Genomic DNA, 14,402 nt, shown 5'->3' on the forward strand with positions numbered 1-14,402 from the left:
TCATATTTCTCTGTCAGTTGCACTTTTTCACAGCCAAATTGCAACCTCATCATTCTTCTGTATTCATGCCATCCATCAAAACTATCTTTATGCATACCCCACCATCTTGCAGGCGTAGCACGCAATGCCAAATCCAAGGCTTGGAAGTGATGCTTCTCTGGTACTTCCAATTTAAATGCATCCAAAAATTTATCTACATCAGTTAGACCATCATAATAAGCTGAAATCCTTACCTCCAACGATACACAGCGCAACGATTTAGTCATCATGTTATAGTGCAACATAGATACTTCGTGCAACCTATTCTGCCAGTGCTCTAGCTCTTCATCTGAATATGATGTACAAGAACTTTCGCAGTCCATGCAATGCATCCATATGCTGTCGGATTCACCCAATCTTGCCCTTGTGTGGTTATTTTGTAGATATGGTCCAAATGATCATCACTTTTTTAATCACGGACCGGCTCAGTATAACATGGTCCTTCTTCAGGGTCCAAAGGTACTGCTACGCAGAGCGATTTATTCTCAAATGACTTTGTCCACTTCTTCAAATTGATCACCCCATTCATATCAATAGCCCAATCGATCCTCACGAGCATGGGGTAGGGATTGTTGTCATCAAAAATCTATATCACTTTGAAATCGGCGAATGCGCTCGCGCATTCAATATCTACTGTCATTCCCTGCAATATTCCCATGGGGATAATCTTCTGTTGATTTTCCATCCTCAATTGAATCGGAGACCACTGCAGTGCAGGTCTCCCCATTCTTTCCCATGTCTGTTTAGGCAAAACATTCGCATCCAACCCAAGATCTAGAATAACTTGGTCCATTTCATATTCACCTATTTGCGTAGTGAGCCTCATCTCAAACCCTATTCTTGCCTTATGCTTATGAATTTTTTGGTCTACATGAGGTCCTTCAAGAGAATTTTCTTTACCGTCATATTTATTTATCAACTCTTGTAATCCTTTCATGACCTTGCTATCATGAATCAACTTCATACATGTCTCAAAGAACGTGGTAAGCATGGAGGGGTCCATTTCTTCAGATAGCTTATCCTGACTTCTTGAGGTAGAGGCCTAAGCGAAGCATTTCTTCGCTTCCATGAATGTTTCTTTTGCACGCTCCAAATCAAATACAACCTCCTTTTCTGGAGCTTTGTGGACCCACTCACTTTCTTCAGGCTGCTTTTCTTTATCTTTGCTAGTCCTCATTACACTCTGCAACACGATATTCACATTAGGATCTTCTTCGCGGGTTCAATCCTCATCATCTACAGGTTCTGGGTAGGCTGCTGAGGCTGTGCCATTTTCTCCTGCATTTTAGATATCAATACAGGGTAGTCTTCTGTCACATGGTCAAACTGAGTACAGTATCGGCATGATAGGTGCGTTAGGTTCACACACTCCCATGCGTAGTGTCCTAACACTCCACAATTGTAGAAAATAACTTGTCCCCAACCTCTTGTAGGTCCTCCTCCACCTTGGCCCCATCCACGCCCCTGATATCCTCCTCACACTCCCCCAACGCCTTGATAAAGAGGCCAAGTTTCCATCTGCATTCGATATGTAGGCATTCTTTCCATCATCAACTCATAGCTACAACAATTATTCTCATCGTGGCCCACTAATTTGCAGAAGTTGCAGAAGAGCTGTTGCAGTGTTTGTACAAATTTTTGTAGCAAGTGATAATTTTCTGTCACATGTTTTCCAACTACCTGATAGATAGTGCACCACAGCATGGGTCCCATACTTGGCCCTGCTTGAGCTTCTGGCTTTAGAGGCATTGGCCCTCCTCCTACAACATAATTTACAAAGACAGGGCAGTGATATTTATCATGCTCTTGGCTCTTACATTTCAAATACCAAACTTCTTTGCGCACCTCTAGCTGAGCCGCTCTATCTTTCTTTAGACTTTGGAACTCTAGGAAAAGATTCTACAACTTCGCGTGAATCTGCTGAACTCCCAAAGCAACATACTGAATCAATGTCTCATGCAATATCATCGTAATATCTAGGGCTTTTGCCTGGGTCCCAATCTTTTGCTATGATAAAGAAACCCTTAGGTGAGGCAAGAACGAAGCTATAAAACATTCGCGGTGTTGTCCATCCGTAAGATTCATGTTAGCTTCGTAGATTTTGCATTTCAATATTTGATCTAGCTCCCAGGGTGTTTCACTAGGCCTCATCATGTTTTCCTTGAATCTAACAACTGACTGCAATTAAGACTTGGGCCTATTGAATTCCTTATTCCATGCAGTCTGAATGTGTGCCAACAGAGCCGTCGGGTTATTGGTGCAGTACTTAATGTACCATGTTAGTGTGCAATCCTATAAAGTAGTAATCAATGTTTCTTTCTTCATCTCATCATCTGTAATATTTTGGGCTATCCACACGGCCTTCAAAACAAACCAGAACTAGTTTGGGTCCTCATTTCCAAATCCCTTGAAAATGGGCAACTTCACTGTATTCACCATTTTGAATGGCGGCAGAGGTGGTGGCGGTGTGGGAGAAGGTGTAGGCTATGGAGGTGAAGATGGAGGTGGTGTGGGGGGATGGGGTATTCATAGGAACCCTTGCCTTATTAGCTAGACAATGCTCTATGATGAAGCCTATGTTTCTCCTTCATCGTCACTGAGAGGAGGCTCAATCAAAGGGCTATATTCAGGGTCTGTTCTCCCCCTATCCTTGAATAACTTTCCACTTCGTGTAGCTCCAAACATCAAGGTAATGGAATAACCAACTTTTCACACAAAAGCATTTTAATCCAAGTATTCAAAGATCTTAAATAATTACCTTGCGATCACACATCTCTTTATGCAGATCCTGGTCTTAGCAATAGAACCATTTGTTGGCTTAGTGGGTCCTAACCCAGGTTCAGAGTTAGTTTTGTCAAACAAATCCCTACACTACTATCCCTTTCGACATCAACCCACGGAGCGCAAACAAAAGCCTTACCTGAAGCAGTATGGGGGGATGCTGGAACCAAGTTTCCGCACCCAGATATTAGTGTAATGTCATTTTATGACCTAAATCTACCTTTGCATAGATCGATAAGCCCTTAGGGCTTATCGATAAAACTTCCCTTAATCAGATTCTATGCCTCCGCGAACGTTCACGACTGTCGTTTGTGGACCCTAAACAAGCGAATCAACCACTTACGTGCCTCTGTGATACCCTTAATCCCGCATTTACCTAGATTGGCTTAAGTGTTCGATAAATTTTACATGTAACAAGATATTCTTCACGTAAACAATTATTATTACTTTTGTCCATATAACAATATAAATCATGTAAAATCGTGCATCAATACAATATTAATTCAGAAACCCATCATTCATCATAACATTCATTCATAATAGAAGGAAATAGATATACACAGGAATTTATGGAATAATCTCTTTATTAATACTTCAGTTCTACTTACAGACTCAAGACTTCTCTACGCACTCAGCTGCAGGGGTCCGCACACTCAGCTGGGGACTGTACTCTAGGCCTTTGCGCAAATAGCTGCAGAGCCTCTCTCCTACTCTAAGGCTTCTTCGCTTTTCTTCCTACTGGCCCATTACATTCATCTTCATCATTTTCCTTTGGCTTAGACTCTCTAAGACTCTCCCTTCTATACAATCCCATGGTCCGCGGACCATGGGTGAATCTACAAACGCTGACACAAATTACATAAAATAAGGGTAAAACCCTTTATGACACTTTACTATCTACGGGCTCCGCGACCACAACTTACGGAGACTTTACATTCTTTACCAAAAAACTTGGTCTTTTTGCCCCAAACTTGGGCTTTTGCCCCAAAACATACCCTAGGGGACCCTGTCCCAACAATTGATCAAATGGTATTCATTTTTCCTTGCAAGTAGTTCATCCTTGTTGCAAAATATTGAAGCAATGTGGCCCATAAGTACTCCTAATGCAACTATATTATTGCACTTTACATTGGTCTAGATATATGCATTAACTGCATAACTCTCTCATAATGGAAAACGATAACCCTTTTTAGTGCATTCTCAAACATAATTGGTAGCAGTTAATACCTAAACGTGAAACTTAGGAGATTCTGACTACTCAAGCATTGTTTCTCACTCAGAACATCACTAGATGCCATGTTTCTTCAATAAAAATGTTTACTAAAATAAGGAAAATATATATCTCTTTTGGATAAGTTTTCTTTAGAGTTTGTAACATTGAATGTAGGAACATGTTTTTTCTTGATTGCAAGTCTCCAATCTTGCATCCAATTGATTGTTGACAAATTCCTCTTTTTCATCAATCAAGGAATCCTAAAGAATACCATACTAAATGAAAATGAAAAGGTGGTTTGGTGGCTGGCCTGCATGGAGATTTCTGTGGCAAGTAATTAATTGTTTTCCATGTGTTTTCACTTCCAATCAAATCCCTTCTTTCCATAGATATCAATGCAGTGGTAACTGTTTTCCTTAAAAATCTTTGATCATCACAAATTCCTCTCACAACCTGTTGCTGTAGACAAACTTTGTTTCAAAATTATGCTCAGAAAATCATCAACCCTTACTGGTAAAAAAAATGCTAATATAATGGATAAATGACACCTTCATTCTTAACCCTTCTCTTTGAAGTTTTTTGCAACTTTGCGACAAGTCTCTAATAAGGATAGTGGTTGCATTACTCTCCCATAGCTTTGAGTTTAATGGAATCCATTACGAGATGGAATATTGAATAAGAGGAAGATAGAAAAATAAGTGAAATCTACATACACCATTTTGCCTCATCTCTACAAATCATTCTTACAACTAATTTCCAGAATCAAAAGTTGAAATTTCACTTTGAAATTATTCTCACATATTCTCCGGTCCTCTTTTCTAAAAAAATCTACCTTTATAGTGCTCATATGTTGTGAATGGTGAATAATAGATTTGGATAGGGTTTATTCTTAGATAAAATTGCTTTATGAAACTTTAGTTACACTTTAGTGTTTAGAAGGTCTTTGTGTTTTAAATATTTACTTAGTGTCAGATTCTTGTTGCTTGAAAAAATGATAAAATGGGGAAATCCAGCCCGTCATACTCAAACATTCAGCATTGATGTAACCATGACTGACACTGCCACTGCTCTACTCCCTCCTCCAATGTATCTAATCCAAGTGCTTTTTGTTGGTGTGGCAGATGACCCCTCAAGCAGATCACCATCATCATAAGTGATTGGCTCTAGAACCAGTGCATTCAGATCATACATGGGACATATATTTCTGTAAATTCATTGTGAAAATATATTTAATCTCACAGGTCTACAAAAATTACCAGTGTTACAGTTCATATAACTTTGGCATATTTCCTATGGTTTGATTTTTGAGTATTTTGGTTGGAGAATAATTACAACTTTCTTGAGAAGTATCAGTTGATATTTTGTACCAATTTGTAAATCAATAGCATCTTGATAATCTCCTTTTGGTTCTCTCACACCTTTCACTAAATATCCAATTTCTTACTCTTTCACAAGTATGGTTGCTCTTGATGCAAATTTGGTTTAATTATGCAAGAATATTTGTTGATTATGTTCTTTATCAATTTAACTGTGATCTTTGTAAAGACATTTCCTAAAAAAATAATTTCTTGGTTTTCATTCGTATATGTTCTATCTGCAATTCCTTTTCACATTCAAGTATCAAAGGTATTCTAACGATCTGTAATGGATTGTTTTATCGAGCTATGGATTTCTCTATGTTTCTGTGAATTTTTTTGAGAAAATTGCTCCATTGTGCTTACTACTGTTTGTTGCCCATTGTTTGGTATTTCTCTACTTGATACTAGCATGTTCAATTTAATTTCAATGCATATTTATGCAAGGCATGAATTTTATATCATTGCTCATTGTGTTTTTAATTAGTTAAATTTAAACATCCTTATGTGAGTTTTTGACATCTGTTCAATGCATTATTTTGAAAGATGCATCATGTTTGATAGTGTTTTCTTCTCATTGGATTTTCTTGATTGCAAAAAGTGATGATGGCAGTTTTAGGAAGCCATTCATGTCAGAGAGTGGGATAATGGGGAGCGAGGCATTCAGACCTTGAATTTGCAAACAATATGTATGGATCAATGGATGTAGATGCAACCAATATTTGAACCTTATTTATTAGGGATCCAATCCACTGCATACCATGGAATTCCTACAACTATTTTGCAGAAGACATGGAATCTTAATCAATATAAACAACTGAAATCTCAGTAGCAGCAACAACCTGTATAGTCTGAACTACTTCAGTGCATGCCTCATATACAATTACAGAGGAATATTATTGAGCAACAACAACATCAACTTCAATAGCAAGTTGTTAAGAAAATCAACCACAAAATCATCTTTTGCAACAAAAATTATAGCAGCAGACATTGCAGCAACAAGCAGTGCATTAGCAGCTATAGAATGCAATTAATGAACAACAACAATCATCTTTTCAACATCAACAAAATAGGAAACTGACATTTCAAGTTCCAAATGTCATCAGTTCATTCACACAAATGTCATCATCTCAATATCAATCTCCATTAAGTTTTTACAAATACTAGTTCTACCATTTCCTCACCTAAGAATTCATCTAGTGCATCTCCTTTACAAAGCATCTTAGACTAATTGAATTCAGAGGGAGCTTGTATCTATTTAAGTGTGCCTCAACCAAGTCAATCTGTTGTGCAACAACTAGCTGAAACTTGGTCTTGTGTTACTCAGGATCAACAAGTTGCTGCAGAATGGTTTTGTTCCAAAAGAATGTCAACTAATCAGATTCCTTGTCTTCCATCTGGTCAGGCTGAAGCCTCTCTTCCTACTGGTAGTCATCGTATCCTGTCCCAAATTGAACATAAAAGTTAGATTAATGTTCTAGCCCAATCAATTCCACTGCCTCAATTTACTTTAAGAGATTGTCCTATAGAAGAGGAAGGAGTTCAGTCTGATTCCTAGAGAAATCTTATTTTTGGTGTTAATATAGATAACCCAACTTTTGCTATTATTGACACAGTTTCTAGTGCAAGGAATGTGGAAAATTGTGCTTATTTAGCCAGTTCATTTTCTGTTACAGACTTACTGAATATGCCTCCTTGTTCTCCTGTCTCTGGGTTCTCTATGAACTAAAACATGGGTGTGTCTAGAGGTCTAGATGAAAGTGGGGTTTCACAACCTCCACCAAATTTTGTGAATATGAATTCACTTATGAGAACATTCACTAAGTTCAACTATCCATTCTCCCACTTTTCACTTTACCTAAAAAATTTCATTTTTTCTAGTTGAATAATAAACATGGTTTGGTGTGTTGTCAAGTATACAACCTAGGCTATGTTGGGAGGTCAATTATGTAACATGTTTCAGGGGCTATCTAGATCTGTGTGCTGAGCTTGACTATATGTTTGGTCTAGAAGTCCAGCTAGAGGACCCAAGATCAGGCTAACAATTATATTTTTTGACAAGGAGAAGGATGTTCTTCTCCTTGTGGATGATCCTTGGGAGTCTGTGTCATGTTTCTTTGTGTGGATGAATTTTTAATGTTTCTAGTATGCTTGATATTCCCTTATCATTTCCCTGGTGATTTTTGTAAAATTTTCAGCTTTATCATCCCTGGAACTCTCTCTTCTAGAAAGTAGGGAACCTGCTAAGAGTAGAAACTCTCTTCAAATTGTGCTAAAATGTGTCTCAATCATGACTGAATCAAGCTTGAGGCTACTCATCCTGGGAACCAATCTGCCACTTGTATCCATATTTTCTTTTTAACCTCCAACTAAATAATATGTGCTAGTCTTTAACACTCTAAATTTTCATGGGGCAAGATTTAGGGGTTAACACACTTTGAATTTAGCTATTCTGCATGATTATTGACTACTGATAATTTTGTATGTTCTGCATATGAATTTGTTTATAATATAGGATAGGTTAATTGTTGTAGGCCAACACTTTGCTTTTCTATGTAGGGTTTCATAATATCTATTTTCATGAAAATTGTATATTGTCCTTACTGTTTGGTTAGTTCCATGCTCTAGGAAAATGTGCAAAAAGTTAAGAATTTAAAAATTGGACCATTGACGCCACTATCAAACCATTGATGCTCTAATAAGACAATGAATGGTGCTCTAATTGATGCCTATGGAATTTATAGGGGCCATAGATCTTCTCGTGGACTACTTTCACATGTACAACCACCTCAGGAAATTGATATAATAAGTAGTAGAATGGTGTCTAAAAACTAGCGAAATTCAGAGGAAGAAGAATAATTATGGGAGAATATGAGCCCAAGATTGGAGAATTATGTTAGAGGAAGTGAGAACTCAAGTAAAGATGATTATTTTCCTAGTGACCTAAAGAAGTGGTCAGGGTTAGAGAGAGAGAAAAGAATGGGTCTAGAACATGCTCTTCCTGGTAGTGATTGGAAGATACATGGACCCTTGGCTCATATGGATAGAGTATAGACTTATGATGACCGAGACAGAGAAAAAACCTTCTAGAAGGGTATCTTTATTTTCTCCCTACTCTCTTTTTTGATCTAATTAGTTTGATGACAAATTATTCCCCATTTCCTTTTTTCCTTCTTTCTTTTTTAGTGATTTCCTTAGAATGTAAAGATGAAGGATGTCTGAAAAAACGATATTTTTCTTAATCTAGGAGTCTAAAGAGCACTATCCATATTCTCTTCTACAATTAGGTATTGTGTCTTGAAATATCAAAGATAATTCCATCGAGACATTGTCTTTGCTGCAAAGTAGTCAAGGTACATTAGGACATCGACCTATAATGGGTCGGCCTCCTCACCTAACACATCTAAATTATAGCCCAACTTCACAATCAAGGCTGAAAATACTTCAATTTTCTATTCCTAGCCACAACAATTCAAGTTCTGGCTTGGCATATTCATTCAATTTAACTCATTTTTCTAGTCACCTTATGGCTTCAATGATTGAATCTAGGTCAGTAGGTACAAAAATTGCATTAGGAATGGTACTGAAGTCTTCAGGAAAATTTTGGATCTTCCCTTTGCTCTAATCCCCCAAGCTTTGAATTCATGTCTCTTGTGAAACCATCATCAAGCAACATTACTTTCTCACAAAGGAAACAATCATAAAGAATTGCTTCTCTGTCTCCTATAACACAATCTATAGGACCTTCTATGCAAATTCTTCCACCTCTACCTCCATCTACACCACCCCTTCAACATCAATAATTTCAACCACTAAACCATCAACATCAGACTAATTTCATGAAGGTTGGTCAATCACAAGTTCAACTTCCTTCTCTCCATTCCCAAGGTCATTCTTCATAGTCCTTTCAACAATCTCCACTTCAATTGCAACTTGTTCAACAAATTCCTCAATAGCTACCACAGTTACAACAAGTGTCACATCCTAAGGTGCTCCAGAGTTGTTGAATCAATTACCACACATCCTTTCACAAGGTAACCAAATTCCATAGCAGTTACCAATACCTCAGGAAGTATAACCAATTCTCCTTACTCCATTTCAACAGATTACTTCATCTCAGGCATTAACACAATCACAACCTCGACAACAATCATAGTTAAGTTATGGAGAATCCCAAACAGTGGGATTTGTTGCAAGTACTAGCATGATGAATCCTAATTCAGACTTTAGCATAAGGCTTAATTTAATTCCTGTATTGCCAAATAACTTGTCTTCCTAATTTTAAGAGTACAACCTCCTCTATCTCTTGGCCTACCACTAGCTTCATTATTGGTAGCATCAACATCACAAACATCATAGTTGACAACTTCAAACACCACATTACCATATTCTATATGCAATGTGTCAACTCTTTTATGGTCACTGATGGCACAGGGTGTAATATGTGCATAAACTTTAGCGACCTCTTCTTTTAATCAATCTATACCTATTTCTTTGGTTACAATACAAAATCATACTTAGATAAAAATTCAACTATACATGTTGTCTCTATTAGGAAATCCTTGTTTCCAACGCCATCATTGAATGCAACACCTCCAAAGTGTCTTCCACCTGGTAAAGATATCATTGGAACTCAATTCAATTCCTATATACTCAAAGTTTTTCATGAATTTGTTCTTAGTGCATTTTATGAGCATTTTCCAGGAAAATGCACAACATGCAGTTTTTGCTTCAAGTTTCAAGTAGAGCACAACAATCACATGCATTGGAATGTGTCTTGAAATCGAATCGTATCTAAGAGTCGTAAGCAAAATCACAACAATCATTGTCTTGAAATGGTTTGTGAGTGCCAAAGAATGGATCAGTGGAACAAAGGTGTCAACATCTGATGTTGTTTCTGTTTTTTTCTCCGTGGAAATAACTTTTGATAAAAAATATAGTGAGGAAGTGGCAGTGCCTACTAATGACAAACAAAGAGTCTGTGTTCTATGTGGAGAACTCTTTGATTATTTCTATAGCAATGAAATAAATCGATGGATGTATAAAGGAGTAGTGTATATACATGCTCCTATTGGGAGCACTGAAGGCATAGACAGGTCTAAGTTGGGTCCTATCATCCATGCTAAGTGCAAGTCAGAATCTGTGGGAGCTTCTTTTGCATATTTTGAAGAGGATGAACATGTAAGAAGTTTTAAAGGACATCTAATTTTTATTTTCATTTCCTTTTTTCTATTTACTATTTGTGATGTTTATTATAACACATATTCAGACTATATAAATAGTAGCATGCAATGTTGTTATAAAGATATTATGAGGAATGGGATCACTTAAAATTTTCCCTTGAAATTATAATTATATGCATGAACTTATTGCTCTCCTTAGCCTCCTCTGTCCAAAATTCTTTGGGATTTTTTCTATGTCTTCCTGTGGATTATCTTGGATTGACAAGGCTTGGTTTTGGTCTTATGCTCTGAGATGTTATTTTACCTATTCTAGCCTTGTACATTCTAGTCACTTGTTGCATTTTCACATAACGTATTAATGTTTCTTTTATAATTTATTGATTTTTTGGCTTCGATCATGAAGTATTGACGCTAATGGGTATTCTATGATATATTTTTTTTGTAAATTTTGACAAAGCCTAGAAATACCATATTTATGCTTTTATTTTTCTCATTTTCTTGTAAAGTGTGTTTAGATCATGAATAAATTGGCTATTCATGGGAATGAATATGTTTATGGGGATGTAAATTCCTTGCCTGTGTCTTTCATGAACTATTTTGAATTTTATAAATATATTTCTACTTATGTCATTGCTTTATTTTAGTTTATTATGCCTTCAAATGTACTTGGCATTACATAATATGTCTAACAACATATAATGTTATTAGTAAGCTTCATCATTAACATGGATGATTCAAGTTGGGATTTATTTTTCTTGGGAATTATTCAAATGTAGATCCTTGTACACCGTTTAAGCTCCATTCTTCTTGAATCATATGTGGAATTTCATTCCATGTATTACCTTGGGGCTTTGCACCCTTCATACCCGACCCAAATTATACCACTCGAAATGAATGTGTGGACATAGAGAGCATTACATTTCTTTTAGTGATATAATCCTATTTAGCTCAAAACATGTTCTTCCATGGAAATGATTTTGAGCTGCTGAGTATCAACTTCTAATAGTAGTAAAATCACAAACAATTCATCTCCAAGAACTGATAAAAAAAATGAGTAGATCTTAGTGAAAATATTGCTAATATTAGCACTAGAAAGAGATGACCAACATAGGAAATCCACTTTCAACAAGACAATTGGAAAAGTGGCAGTTGGGACAATCCATTCAGACAGAGAAGTCCAATTTTGGTAATCCTTTACAATGAATTTTGTGGAGGAGCCAATATATGGAACATGTGTGGGTAACCATAGAAGAAGAAATTTTTTCTTCTATGATGCAATTTTCCAGCCAATTGTCATACATTATTTATTATATATTGTCTTTTTCTTTCCATTTGTTTTCACAAATGATTTACAGCTTGAATTTTTTAGCATGTAACTTAGTTGGCAGGATTGTGCCTAAGATTTTCCTAAAGTTTGAATGCTAAGTTACTAAGGTGTTATTTTCTATGGTGATGTTTTATTTTCTTTGTTTATACATGTTATCTAGCCACATAGTGGCCACTATCGCCTGACCAAAGAAAACTTCAAGTTTCTTGCTTTGATGAGGGGAAATAACATTAACATTGCTGATGTTGAGGTATATGTCTTATAAATCCTTTATAGTATACTTTACCTTATATTTTATTGTTTATTGTCTTTCATGCCTTATACATTACATTGTATCATTTTTCATTTTCAGAGGAGGAATTCAGTATGGATGGTGAGAAGCAGAAATTGAAGAAAGAGAAGAGCATAACACTAGAGCATCAAATACAGAAAGATAGAAAGAAGATAACCAACCTAGTGATACCCCTAAATTCAATATCTCACATGAGACACACACATACAAACTGATGGTCAAGTCTTTAGAGTTAATGAGTTCACCTACAATGCCTAGGCAACACAATGATAATGTTTGAAGTGATGAAACAATATTTCATGTGTAAATTGTAGTCCAACAAATATTAAGTTGGAAAATCATATTGTAATACTTGAAATTTCATATAATATAATTTGTGGTTGATTAATTATAGTTGTACTTGATATTATTTAGTATTGTAATTAACATATGTAAATTTGCGTTTTCTATTAGATGAACATGCACATTCTATGACATTTTTTAATTTAGTCGCAAAATCATACCATTTAATTTATGTTGATTAATAATGAAAACATAAAATCACTTTAAAACTATTAAATTAGTAGTTTATATTGATTAATAATCAATACAAATAAAATGAATATACAATGTCTAAATTAGTCATTTATAATGATTATTAATGCAAGCAAGTGAAATGAATATAAACTACTAAATGAGTCGTTTATATAATGAAAATTCGAAATTACAAAAAAAAGATAAATGACTACTGTAAATGATAAATTTGTGATTACAAATGAAGGCTAAATTTCACATATATATGACTATTAGTAGATAATTTATAGTATCTTATAACACGACTAAAATTTATTCATATTTCTCTGGTCATTAATTGGTTTCAAACGATGACTAAAATTTGCATATATATGACTATTAGTAGCTAATTTATAGTATTTTATAACGGGACCAACATTTTGGTCATATTTCTTTAGTCATTAATTGGTTTTCTTGGGTGATCATGTAGTATTATATTTTATTGTTTATTTGGTCATTAATTGTGGCAATTAATGACTAAATCAAGGATTAAATCAATGACTAAATTTATGACTAAATATACTACTAGACGATAAAATTAAGACAACCAACTAATGACTAATCTAAATATGACTAAAAGTTGGTCACGTTATAAGATACTGTAAATTAGCTACTATTGGTCACCGACTGAAAAATGGTCATTTATATGCAAATTTTAGTCATTTTTTTAGTAACTAATTAGCCATTTTGTACTAGTGATGGTATGGCAATGGTATTGTGGGAGGGGGGAGGGGGTAGTAGTTGGTAAATTGTTTAGGAGGGTGGCGGGTGGGAGGGTTTCGCAATACATGAGATAAAGACATGTAAATAATAGTAAAAATAAAACAACTTTGTAGAGTAGGTTAAAAATTAGAGAGTCAGGGCCCTCCACAAACAATCGATTTAATATTTCACACATCTCAAGGTATTATAGCTTATGGTGTTTTAATGTGTGAAATGCGGGGTGAGGACATAGGTTTGAATGAACTTATTAATTTGACCTATTGATTTTGACTTTCAACCCTTGCAATCTATGGTAATAAATGTGGCTCCCATACTTAGAGATTGAAGTTGACTCAATATTTTTAACATAAGTTTAATATTTTAAATAAACAATTTTATAAAAAATATAATTATATATATTTTATAAAAAATATAATTATATATATTTTACAAAATAAAATTTTATTTAAAATAAAAATGATTTTAAATAATAACCCAAAAACTTGTATAAAAACCAAATTTTCTAGTGAGTTTCACATGTGCTTAAGTGAAGGTCTGGTCAGGAAACTAATTAGCAAAATTTAGAAAATTTTTGTAACTTGGACAAGAAAAAGTTAGAACAAACCCACTAATGGTTGTTTTTTGAAAAATACTAAACTTATCTCATCTTTTCTTATTTGGGAGGTTTCAAATATATAGATTAGGGATGAAATTCTAGGTGCAAAATCTTGGTTAGTGAAAATGTTTCAAACGAATCTAAAAGATTTAAGATAATAGCCAACCTAGAAAAAATGACTTGAGAAAGAGATCAAAGATATATTTATAACTTAAGATGATGGACATACGTAAGTGTTAAGCTAAACACATGTGAGAATGAATCCTTTATCTTAAGACATTTTGTAGAATTTCCTGCAAATTCTCTACAAATCTACCTTTGAGATCAATGTAGAAAATCTGA

At 35.1% G+C, this 14,402-nt stretch overlaps 1 pseudogene; it reads left to right on the forward strand.

Annotated features, from left to right (window-relative positions):
* Positions 1-7,525, forward strand: part of LOC149155861 (auxin response factor 17-like) — a 166,165-nt pseudogene extending 158,640 nt beyond the window's left edge.
* The last annotated feature ends 6,877 nt before the right edge of the window (positions 7,526-14,402 follow it).

This window comes from Pinus tabuliformis, chromosome 9 (genome assembly GCF_031772625.1).
Source record: "Pinus tabuliformis cultivar Carrire ecotype Pingquan chromosome 9, CPIR1, whole genome shotgun sequence".
Lineage (NCBI taxonomy): Eukaryota > Viridiplantae > Streptophyta > Pinopsida > Pinales > Pinaceae > Pinus > Pinus tabuliformis.